Below are 12975 nucleotides of genomic sequence, written 5' to 3' on the forward strand. Positions count from 1 at the left end.
GGTGTAAAACAACGAGTTAGGTAGTGAACTCGCAAAACTACCGTACTGTAATCTTGGATTATAGTGGAAATTTCCAAAGGTAATTTGGGGAGTGGATGTAGGAGCAGTGGAAGCTCCGAACCACTATAAAACCTTGTGTTTGCGATTGACCTTTCTCATTCCTCCTTCTTTACTTTAGTGCATATATTTGTGTGTTTTATTTTTAATTAGGCGAAAAGTTTTAAAACACCCAATTCACCCCCCTCTTGGGTGACCATCTCTGGGCAACACAACCCAAATTAATCCCCTCTTCCTTTAGCATGTATTTTGAACTATAAACTAATTTTGGCTGATTTATACCATCTATTCATTACTAGCTAATTACAGAATTTGGTATGTCGATAGTCTAAAAGTCTTAGCAATGATTCATATTAAGTAGTTATGTCAAGATAGTTTAACCATAATTCACATCTTGTTTAGCTACTTAATTCCTTCCCCACAAATGTGCAGCCTCAAATTCTGATAATTAAAGTGTCATCTACTAAATATCGAGAAGAAATGGTAGTATGAAGAGATATCGAAGCAATAAATGTTACAAGCGATAGGTATAATTGAACCCTCTCTACCTAAATATTGTTTACATTGAACAAAATTTAGCATATAAAAACCTACTCATACATCATGGAACTTTGTAAGGGGAATTGAACAACTCTAGATTTTGAATATGCAATATTTTAGTTTATATGGGTAGTGATTCTAAATTTTGAATTATTACCATATGATGGTCTATGGAGGTCATCCTTAGCACTTAAATGATATCCATTGTTTTACAAAAGTTTACTCAAATAAAGAATATAAATTACTGTAAGAAAAATAGTGTAATCATTCTGATGTCATAATTCAAGAAAAGAGAAAGGGTTAGGTAAGTGCACCTCCAAATTATCATGCATTCCAAACTAACCAATTATAGTGCATGTGCAGAAGCACATGCTATTAAAAATTTTAAATTTAGGATAATTTGAATAAAATTTTAAATGTTAAAAAGTCATGAAAATAGTTGATTCATAATTAATTTTTTCCAATATATCATATCTCACTTTCATCTCTTTGTTCAAAAGTATATCTCTGCTTCCTCTTTTGAAATTTCTTAAAGTCCAGATTCACCAAAATATCTTTTTTAGAAGTTTTTGAAATCTCTTCTTCTATAGAAGTATAGCATGTTTCAAACCTTTTAAGAGAAAAAAATAATTAAAATTATCATAAAAATATTTCTATTTTAATGAGCAATCTAATTTGGATTATTTTTTAGAACTGAAAAATTGAGTAATTAAGCTATTTTCATATAGTTCAGGGCTTAAGGACAGGGATGGCAGTAATATACATGCATCCAACTCAATCATACTTTGATGGGTCTGGATCAAGGCTTTTTTAGCTTCGGTTAAGCAAGAGCCGAGTTTTCTAAACATGAACTCTATTATCTTAGGTCATGAGGGTGTTGCCCTAATCGGGTCGGGTCGGGTCAAGGCCCCATCCTTTACCACCCTATTAATCTTGCAATCCTCTCGGGTCTGCCTTTGGGTCTCCCGTCTCCCGCTTCTTCCCCCACCCCCCGCCTCTCGCTCTCTCTCTCTCTCTCTCTCCGCGCCAGAATGGGAGCTTCGGCCATGGCGAATTCTGCCCAAAATCCTGTCTTCAGCTGGAAACCTACAACCCCTCCTCTCCCACCTCCTTCTGGAGATCCCTTCTCTCCCCCTCCAGTACCCTCCAGGCTCCAATCCTACACTTCTCTCTTCCGCGTTCCTGATGGATAACAGAAGCAGTTCCGTTCGTTCTCTCTACTTCAAGGATGACCCCCAGAACGCCGAAGGGAGATTTCCAAGCCGCAGGAGGTGGTAAGCCCCATCGTCGATTTCATTTCACGTGTTTGTGATTGGATAAGTTTGCGTTTTGTTTTATAGCTCTGGGCTTCTTCTAATTCTAAGTTCTATGTCGCTTTTATCCTTTTTTTTTCCTTTTAAAATTATAGACATTATTCAGTCAATGGTAAATAATTATGAAAAAAGCATTTCTTTTTGCTGCTCCACTGCGTCATAATTTGAAATATCAGCTGCTATCATATCACTGGCTGTCATAATAGTCTCACAGACCTCCACTACATTATTATACGTACATTATATGGATATTTAAAGAATAGCCTTTATTATCGTTACAATGATTATTGTATGAGCGAATAAAGGACATTTTTTTTATCATTTTTTTTGCTGTTTATTCCAATTGAATGATAATGTGAAGTCAAATATCCATGTCATTTTTTAAAAATAATGTTTTATTTGTGAATGGTGCTGTGTATATCAAATTTACTGTAATTATCCATTATATCACATCTTAGCTGCCAATTACGGCAATTATAACAACTATAATGTTATTCCCAAGGCTGTCCAGATAACATCCATTATTTCTGTATACCTGTAAATTGCAGTTTCAGAGGGGTTTGGGTATTAGGGGATATTAGCAATATTGAAACCATTCTTTTTTTCTTTTTTGATCCATTTATACATTACATGGGGTATGGCGTTATAAAGGTGCATGCTATCCTATGTGGTCAGGAAAGATGCTGAGAGATGCGGTTGGGTGTGGGGGGTGGGATGCCCAAGTGTCAGGTTTGGTCCGGAGAGAGTGATTACAGCCTCTCTGTCTTAGCTTCTAGGTTCTTTTGAGATATAACAAATCTGGCTGAATTGAACCCACCACTGGACCTCAGGAACTTGGTTGCAAGCATTGAGGTACCTAGAGAGAAGACATGAAGAGAAAGACAAGAATCCACAAAACTTTAGAAAGAGATCAATCTAAGAAGTCTGCAACCACTTTGAACAGTTTGGAGAATAAGTGGGGAGATACTGGGCCAATAGAGCCCACTAGCAGCTAGTAATAAAGTCTAAATGATCTCACATATATTCATAATTTAAAACTTTAATTATGGCTCACTGATCTGATCTGAACTTAGACTTTAAAGAGTCTTTTTTCCAAAATTAAGATATAAAAGACCAAGAATTTGGGTAGGCTCAAGCCAATAAGGGAAAACCGGTAATATGAAGCCCGAGCCTGGATTGGTATGGTGTGGCACAACCTTGTGCATATGTGCAGTGTATCAAAATATTATCTCTTCTGAGTATGTTGTCTCCAGTCATCTAAGAGAGTGGATAAACAAAGAGGTGTTGATAACTAAATGAAAATATTAACTCTTCTAAGTATATTGTTTTGAGCTATGTGGGAGGGTGAAAAAACAAAGAGCTGTCAATAACTCACTTATATGGACTATGAAGTTTATGTACTGCACACAATTGAAATTTCCAGTATATTCTTATAATTCAAATGATAAGAAAGTAGCTCATAAAAAGAAACACCCTGCAGTAAAGTTTAAGTACCTAGGTAGTTTTTTTTTTCTTGGAGTGATGATTTTGATTGCTTTTGACATGGTTCAGGTTCTGGATCACAAGCTAGCATGCTTGAATAATGACCATCATGATTTTGTAATGGGCATTGTTACAATTCAAGAAACTTTAGTTTATAATATATTTATAATGGCTATATATGCATTATAAGGGATATGTCAGAAATATATGACGACCAAAACATTCATTATCTGGCATTTCACTGTTTACAGAATTTAATACTGTATTTTGTACTGCAGTTTCTAAATGATATCTGGAGATATTTCATTTCATAGAAGAAATAAAAGAATTTCAAAACAGGATCTTAATTCCAAAGTAGGATTTTATTCTTTTTTCCTAAACCAAATAGTAGCTGTTTATAATGTCTTACGATCAATAATGGTTTTGGGATGGAACCACTATATAGCTGCAATTGTGTTATCAATTCCACTTGTGCAAGCATGATAAGTACGTAACAAAATTAGATGGGCTGAAGCATTGAAATTTAAGACTTTTTTTTTTTGCATGGAATCCATATAAATGAGTATTGAATTTCTGATAATTTTAAATAAATTAGCCTCTATATTTTTTTTCACTCCTATTACCTGTAATTATCAAATCGACTGTAAGAACTCAGAAGATTTGGCCAATCATTATGGTTCTTAATGGATAATCATTGTAGTACTTTCATATTCTTGATGTAGAAAGAGAATTTCTTCTTATCTGAAGAAAAAACCTGATTTTGCATGTTTCAAATTTGATGGTTCAATGTGAATTGTAGATGGAAGAAGAGGTAGACACAAGGATCACCGAACCGGTATCGGAACCTATACCGGTTGGCGACTAGTTCGGTACGGTAAGGCGTACCAGTTCCGAATCGACATGCCATTATTTTTTTCGATGTTTTTTAGGTTTGATTTATTGATAATCATATTTTTCAACTTTTTCAATGATTTTAAGTAATTTGATGTTTCTTGATGTTTTTGATATTTCTATGATCCCACTATATGTAAATGATGCCTCTTAATATTTTAGAGTAATGCAAAATATAAAATAATCAGCAAGATACAAAATATAAAATGATACAGTCAATAATATATATTTAAAGCATAATATACATACCGATATTTATCTGGAGAGTAGCTTGCATGCCTCTAAATAAGGTTTTGATTTTACAATCATGTTTTGAGTTTTATTTTATTTATAAATTTTTTAATGGAAAAATATATTTTTTAATTTAAAAATTATATATAATCCAAAAATTAAAAATTTTAGTGGAATTGTGTAGATCATCCATAGATTTACACTATATCATGAAATCATGCTAAAATCAAAAATTTTGGCACGATCTCCCCTTATTTTTGAAAATTTTGAGGCATTTTTCGGTTTTGAAAAAAAAGAGAAAATGAGATAGGGGAGGAGAAGCATACCTTATTTTGGGTCGGATCCTTCTTGAATCGTCATGTTTTTGGCCGGAGAGTTTGAAGAACACTTCAACAAAAGAGTTGGGAATGTTCTCAGGCCTTCCCAACTCAACACACACACATATATATAAAGAGATTGAATTGACTCGAACCCAAATTGGTCCAAACCGGCAGGTTCGCACCGGTTCCAAACAGTTTCAGCCCGGTTCGGGTTCGGACCCGAACCGCATATCTGAATCGATCCGATTCTGCATCGGGTAAGCGGTTCGGCCCGATTCGGCCATCCTTGGGTAGACAAAGTAAAGGGGTCTTACACCTTGCACATTTGATGAATCAGTTCATGCCATCTTAAAGTTGTGAAATGGGGTTTCTAAAAATATCTCACAACTTTGATCATTTGCGCCAATTCAAAGTGTCATAATATATTATACCTTTGATAAGTTGTGAAACGGGGTTTCCAATAACTTCTATAGCTGAAATCAAATTCACATAATTTTATAGAATCTCAAAAGTCTTCGCCATATCTAATTCACGTTCAGAACATTTTAAACCATTCTTGGTGGAGCTCTAAAGAATTTTATTGCATGAAATTAAATATGGATGTTGATATCAGAAAACTTAAGATCGTAGATATTACAATGCATGTTTTATTCACATTTCTTCAAATTATTTCTTACAACTTCCATCCATGTTAGGTTAGGGTATCCAGTCCTTTTCTTGACTTCTACACGGACATAATTTGAAGCATCTCTACTTATTAGAACCTCCTCCAGTTTTCATTGCAAGTGCCTCTTTCAATAACTATATCAATATAATATTAAGTGCATAGGGCCTTCTAACTTTCACATTTATCATGACTTCTCTTTACTGTATACTATTATGTCTTTTGGATATCAGATTTTGCTTAAAATTTTTAAACTAATGTAATGTGTATAAATACATTTATGAATCTTTGATTGATCTTAGTTAATTAAGATACGAGTAAGATACTACCGTCCGTTTATTAATTTGTACAGATTTTTTATTATTGTATAATTTTAATTTAGTTTAAATTGGTGAGTGGTGGCACATGCATGGGAATAAAAGGATCACTGAAGTTAATAGTAACTGTGGCAATTTGATTGGTGCTTTTGCAATAACTGTGTTTGGATTGGCAGAGTGAGGTTTCAGACATGGTGATTATAGAGGTCATTGTGGCCATAAATTGAAACTTGGTCAAACCCCTGAAATCATTTTGAGATAGAGAATATGTTGAAGAAATCATGCATTGGTGGAGAACAATACCCGAAAGTACATCTCATCGGATTAAGGCTTTTCTACTGCTATTGCATAATGCATGGTAATGATTCTAACAAAAGGAATGATACAAGAAGTATTTGATGAATAGTCGTGATCATGTCAACCAGTTAACTCTGTAGAGACAGCCCATTTTTAAATCTTCTTCATTGCGTTTGGTGTGTAGGGAATTGGAAAGAACAAAGAGACCAGTATAAAAATCTACATGTCAGAACAATTACGACAATTTTAAGAGTTGCTTTTAGGTACAATGCACTTCAGCAGCAACTTAATTTCCAAAATATTTTATTATTGGCTAGTCGGGACTTGGGCAATCTAATTATGCAACTCTCTTGGGTACAGTAAACTAAATCACAGTTAACCTATATGAGTTGTTGTCCATGAAAATCATAGGTTGTAATTTGTGTCACAATCATGTGGAGTAAGTTCTCAATATGTGGAGTAAGTTCTCAATAAGATAGACTGGAATCTTTGATAAAAGATTCAACAATTCCAGAATAACGATGAAGCACTCAAATTGAATATCCACATCATTGCGTTTACTGTCTAATCTACACCTTCAAAGTAGATGGAAACAAAAATCATATATCTTGGATATCTTTAACTTGCACATCAAGTGAGTACAAAAGTGAATGGTATCAATTGTACTAGTGGCAAAATACATGATAGGGCATATAAACTGAAAATATGCTTCATTAATCATGATCTACATAGAAATATTGGTAGATTTGAATTCAATGGGTTTTGATGTTTAGATCAAAGCAATTCATTTTTTTCATCCATCTGATGCTTAGGTTAAAGACTACCATAACACGTTACTTTTAATTTCTAGGCACTTTTCATGTTGTAGGTCATGTTCGACATCTAGATCTTAAATTTAGATGGCACATCATTGATTTGAATCATTAAATATTTTATAAAAGATTTAATATTTAGTGTCTAATCCAACTTCTATATGTATGTGTGTATGTACGTACAGATGTATGCATTCTATACTTATATTTTATTTGTTTTTAAGGGCTTTTTGCATATATGCCCCCATAGATATAGCTTGTTGCATATTTACCGTCCAAAAATCAATATTTGCACACACACACACACACAAATATATACATATAAATATATACATACAAACATATATATTATATATATGTGTGTGTATGTTTATATTGACCCATCTTATTTTTGCAACGGTGACCCTCTTGTTAGATTGTTGACCAATGGTATCAATGAATAACCATTTCAAGAGTAAAAGGAAATATTATCCTTTTGCCTTAATACTTCTGACAATAAATTAGCATTCAGTCTATATTGTAAAGAGTTATATTTTTGTCTAAACTTTTCAAGGGGTATTAATGCAGAAAAATAATCAAGTCATTCTATATTTAAACAATTATTTATTAACACCATTAGCCAAAAATCTAACACTAGGAGAGTCATTGAAAAAATAGAACGATGTCAGGGGTATATATGCAAATAATGATTATTGAAGGGTAGATGTGCAATAAACCATATTTGCAAGGTTATATATGCAAAAAATTCTTTTCGTAATAGTAACGGACTTCTGTTAAGTCATTGAAACTTCCAAATTGCTCTCGAAGAAAAACCTAAAAGACATGCCAATGGTACCATTTCATGTTAACCGTACTTGAAATGGCTCTACTTTCAACTTAGAGAGATAAGGGGTTTCACAGACCCATCATTTTCACAAGGTTTCTCGTTTCACTTCCCACCTTGCAGTTTGAGACTTCATATATATACGTGTGATCATTTCAAAATGTTGTGTGATGTACCCTCAAACATATGATAGCAGAAATGAAATGCAAATGACTAGCCAAACATGATCATGTTGAGACAGCATAAGTTGCACCAAGAAGGAGTCTTTGAATCTTGGACATTTGACTCAACTTATAAAATTTTCCACATCATATAATAGGGGAAAGAGCTAATGAAAATTTAATATAATTCGGCAAAGAGAAACTTAATGACTATACTATTATAGCTAATCTATTCTCATCTCTGCTTAAAAAGCCCCATAAAATCCTTAGCTCTAAAAGATTCAATAGATTTCACATCCATTGTATAACTCCACCCACCCACCCGCTTACACACACACTCTAACAAATCACTATCTCTCCCCTTTACAATGTGCAATCCTTTACTTGTTCGACTTGCTTTCTTGCTTATGCTCTTGCCCAGCACAAGATCAAAGGGCAAGCTTCGGATTCTACAATTCATCTTGCCTGCAAGCAGTATCATTCATATGGTACATGGCTGGAGCCTGCTATTGCTTTAACCAAATAGTTAGATTGAGGCTTCTTTAGCTCCAATTTCTTCATTGTTTCGTCAGATGGCACGATGCCTCTATTTATTTTCTTTGGAGGCATTCAATCAAGTGGACTGCTATTTTACCAAAAAAAAGAAAAGAAAAATCTAGTGGACTGCTCCAATCGTTAATTTGCTTGGTGCTTTGGGCGTTGATAATCAAGGATGAAAATGTGTTGGATATTGGTATATTCATATCTTTATCCATTTTTATTTGGTTGATGCATATACTAGTTCGGATGTTAAATGAAAATTGAAATTGTACGTATTTGTTTTAAATGGATATGGATACAAATTAGACATTATCATATCCATATTTTCCCTTCACCGATACGTTTATTTAGATATTAGCAACTCATCCAAACTTATCTCAACTATTTGGGGTTATTTAGGGTCTGCTTTAAGGATCCTCATTTGCCAAGTGTTCTTATTCAGAGCTACTTCTGATTTTTCTTTTGTCGAGCAAAATGGCTACGTCTGATATTAATTCAAGCTTTTCCATGTCTTTCTCACAATCTCTATCCATGTTACCTTAGGTCTTCCCCTCCTTTTCTTGCCTAGATATATTCAGACATTAGTCTGGATATTTTGAGTTTAGAAACCCTGGTCTTCAGATGGGAGTGCTAATAATAATGTCTCCATGAATAACGTTAATTATATGGATCAGAAAGAGTTTGGAGCATGTTCATGGTTTTCTTAATTCATCAATTATGTTTCCATCGTCCCCATGGAGGAACTCAACCCTCTCTAGTTCATCCTTTTCATTGACAATACTCTGAAAAGGGTGGTCATGAATGCCCAAAAAAATAATGAAGGTTTTCTCTTTATGGCTGATGGCATATTTCACTTAGGTCTTGAATCTCATAATGTGTTTTTAAGAAAAAAACCTTGCCAATCAACTAAGTTATGATTCAACTAGACAATAATAGGAAAACAAAATGGGAAGACAATGGGTTGGCCAGCATTGTGAAGGGAAACATCTCTTCCTTGAACAATAACAAAATTTAACAGAGGTATTTAGTAAAAAACAGAACTCAGTGTTCTTCTTGGCTTCTTTTCTGATATCTTCCTCTTCTTATGGTGAATCTCCTCTCAAATGGTTCAAATGAAATTCCTTATTCTTGTATACATAAAACATAACACATGTTGGAATTAAAATTAGTACATATAAAAGCAGCAAAAATGGGGATGTTTCAAGTAGCTTGAGCATAACAGGTGATATTTAAAGGTGAAAATGCAGTGGGCATGGACCAAGATTTCTGTGTTGTAAAACATTGTGATTGTGGGTTGGAGTCACCGGCATTCGAATAGTTGAGCGTAAGAGATGGTTTTGGGAAGGTTGGAATTGAGCTGTGAACTGATAAGCAAGAGGTTGGAGGCCAGAGAGAGAGAGAGAGAGAGGGAGGGAGAGAGAGAGGTTCTCAATTCCACAAGGACAGTCTGTAGAGATTGGGATGGACAGAGAGAGGTAGGCTGTGAGAACACCAAAGGCCATTATGTATGCAGAAAGGGGAAAGAAAAGAAGAGAAAAGAAATGCTGTTGTTCAGATTCGAAAATCTGTAGAGGTTGTTGGAGGTTAGAAAATAAGTTTACTTGCTAGAAAGTCAGCTTAATGACTAATTACAGTGCCTTTCTGTTTTCTTCCTGTTTGAATTCCATTGCATCTTTGGTAATATATGCAGCTTTTGTTGAATTTAATAATTGTAATTTTCTATAATTTGGTTATGAATGGTGTAAAACAATTATATTTTAGTGACTAGTGACATGCATGGAGAGTGGGCTTGCCCATGTTGGGTTGTAGTGATGCTGCAACCTTGAGTAGTCTCTTGCAAAACTGTGCTCAGATCAGCAGTGAGAAGTTTGAAGATCTTCGGATTGCAGAGAACACTGTAGCCATAAATCCACTTTCATTCAAATGCCAATATTCATTTTGGAATAGTGAGTACGGGTGGGAAGACAGATGTCTTAGGTTAGGTGAGTTCTAAAGGCTACTAGAAAGCCCGAAGCGATGTGCAGTGGAAAATAAATTATTTTTCTCATGCTACTTCCTATTGCTTTTTAATCCAACTTTGCTGGCAAAGTTGTCCTCCTCTTTAATCTCCAGGTTTTAGCTCTTACCTATGTTAGTGACTTGTTTGTCAGCAATTTCCCCCAAAGCATGTCAGTCAGAATAATCAGTGCTTTCAGTACTTAGTGCTCTTCTCCTAAGAACTTTTTCTTTGGCAAGACTTGACTTGAACTTATGCCATATGTACCTAGTCTGTTGGATATCGGCAAGTTGTCAAATGAGCCATCTCGATTTTGCAAAGAAAACCAACTTTATATTTCTTTTTTGCATCAGGAAAACTTTCTGTTTTGCAGGAATGACTCAGTTTGTAAATTCTCATGCATATTTTTTGCCCCTAGCCCCAATAGATAAAACCAAACCATATGGTTTTTCTGGGTAGCAGAATTTAATGCACTTACTTTTTATGGCAAATGTTACATATTTTTATAGTAAATGCACATAGTTTTGATACCAAAAGCACATGCTTGTTCAGCATGCAATCCACATTCAGGGCCGGAATGTGTTTATGACACCTGGGGTAAAAGCTTCTAGAAAATTTAAAGCTCAGCCATTTCTGCAGAAAATAAAAGTTGCCTGGATCTGTAGAAATGGAAAAAAAAGTGGGCTGTTTTTGCTAAATTCACAAAATTAAATCACTTTAGTTTTTATTCTCATTAAACTGTTATTTTCGTCACCAATCAGGTAGGCACCATGGCCGTTATGCACAAATATCCTGGAACTGATCAAGTGCTCTGTGACATCCTTACATCAGAGCAGTCTATCATGGGAAGGAGTCAGCAAAGAAAAGAGAGCGCAACCAATGATACCAAGCAGGCACCAAGGAAAAAGAGCTTTATGCTTCTGCATGACTTTTGAGCTCATTTTGCTGATGCCTTGAGCTAAAGTCTGGTTCTAGTGGGCAGGCAATATGTCATGTTTCTACTTTCTGTTTTAGTTGGTAGGGCCAAGACCTGACTCATCTCCTCTCTTTTATTTCCAAGGAAGGGTCTGGTGCGCACATTAACCAAAGGCCAGTGGTGAGAAGGGCTGTTATCTGAGCTGTAATTCCCATACTATCGTTTTAAAGAAAAGAAGCCACCTTTAACCTCCATATATAGATAGTGGAAAGAGTGCATGCAGGGAAATTCTCCACATGTTGCCGCATCTCTGGTGCTTCTTTCTCTGTGTCCAGTGGGGAACATGGAATATGAAAGCAGGACATGAATAAAGGGTGAAGGGGGCGGGGAAGTGATGCTTCTCAATTCATTGAAAGCAACAGGGCTATTTCCTTATGGTCTGACATTTGCGTCATGGTACAGATCCTTGGGTGTTGGTTGCCTGAGAAACGGAAGGCGGTGGGGTACCTGTGGCACAATGCAGAGAGAGGCTTTTCAGTAGGCACTGATGGTGGAGTCTAAAATCTTGCATCTTGTTTTCTCGGATGTTCAAAATGCCCGTAATTTGATCTTATGTTGCCTGAGTGAGTTGTGATGATTCTTGCTGGCAACTCTAGTGGCATTTGTGCTAGGGGGACTTGTGTCCAAATCCCAATCCATTCTGCATATATGTGGAGGATCTGAAGCATCGACCTTTTGGTTTTCGGTCTGTTATTGAGTTTTATATATTTAGATTCTGCAATGAATTTGTAAGCATCTTGGCTCTGGCTTTTTTTTGAGTATTTGGTGAGAGAAAATATAGGTGGATCAATAGATCAGCCACCTTACTACAAAAATGTTAGTAACTTTTCTGGTTTAAATTTTTGATCTCAATGTTTTAAATCTTACACTAATGGTGTCCAAGGATATTCAATTATGCAGCATATATAATTTTTAGTTAGACACTGGGTATTCAATTATGAAGGTTTCTAGCCTGGCCTGATCAAAGATTTGCCCCATTTTATGGTTCAAGCATAACCAGGAACAGTGGGCTTTCGTCACACTGCATGTATATCCTAACAGACGTGTGGTTGTGAATAGATCTATTCAGAATTATGTGTGTAAACGGAGTCAGAGGTTGGAATATTGCCTAGATTGTGCCTGGTTCATGTGGCCTCATGCTGGGTTTTGTTACCTCTTATAGATGGAAACAATGGTTTTTGATGCTTTTATTATGTGATAGGGTTCTTAAGTGGCACTTGCAGCCCTACTTTGTTTTTAGTTTGAGGGTAAAAACGAGTCTTATTTAATGTGAAAGTAGCTCAGGTTGACTTATTTTCAGGATGCAACTGGCTGAGCTAGCTATCTTAAACTTGGGCATGCACAAAATTGCTACTTGTCAGCTGACAGATGCATCATAGTCTAACCAAGGTAGAATATCATATCCATTCAATTCAATTTAATTTATAGCTCAGGCTAGTCTCTTTGAAGAATGATAAACTTGTAGTGTTATCACTGTTGTGTGAACTAAGGCTTGTCATGGTGGTCGCACCTCTTTCTTAGCAACTAAAAGTTTTGCATTCGAGTCTTGAACGAT

At 35.4% G+C, this 12975-nt stretch overlaps 1 long non-coding RNA gene across 1 annotated transcript; it reads left to right on the forward strand.

Moving 5' to 3' along the window:
* Nucleotides 1-1537: 1537 nt before the first annotated feature.
* Nucleotides 1538-12286, forward strand: LOC148702994 (uncharacterized). The gene is made up of 2 exons (XR_015967449.2): nucleotides 1538-1871; nucleotides 11206-12286. It is a non-coding gene; the product is annotated as an uncharacterized LOC148702994 (long non-coding RNA).
* The last annotated feature ends 689 nt before the right edge of the window (nucleotides 12287-12975 follow it).

The sequence above is a fragment of the Phoenix dactylifera genome, chromosome 7, assembly GCF_051530095.1.
Source record: "Phoenix dactylifera cultivar Ajwa chromosome 7, Ajwa_hap1_PhDact_Kaust_v1.1, whole genome shotgun sequence".
Taxonomy (NCBI): domain Eukaryota; kingdom Viridiplantae; phylum Streptophyta; class Magnoliopsida; order Arecales; family Arecaceae; genus Phoenix; species Phoenix dactylifera.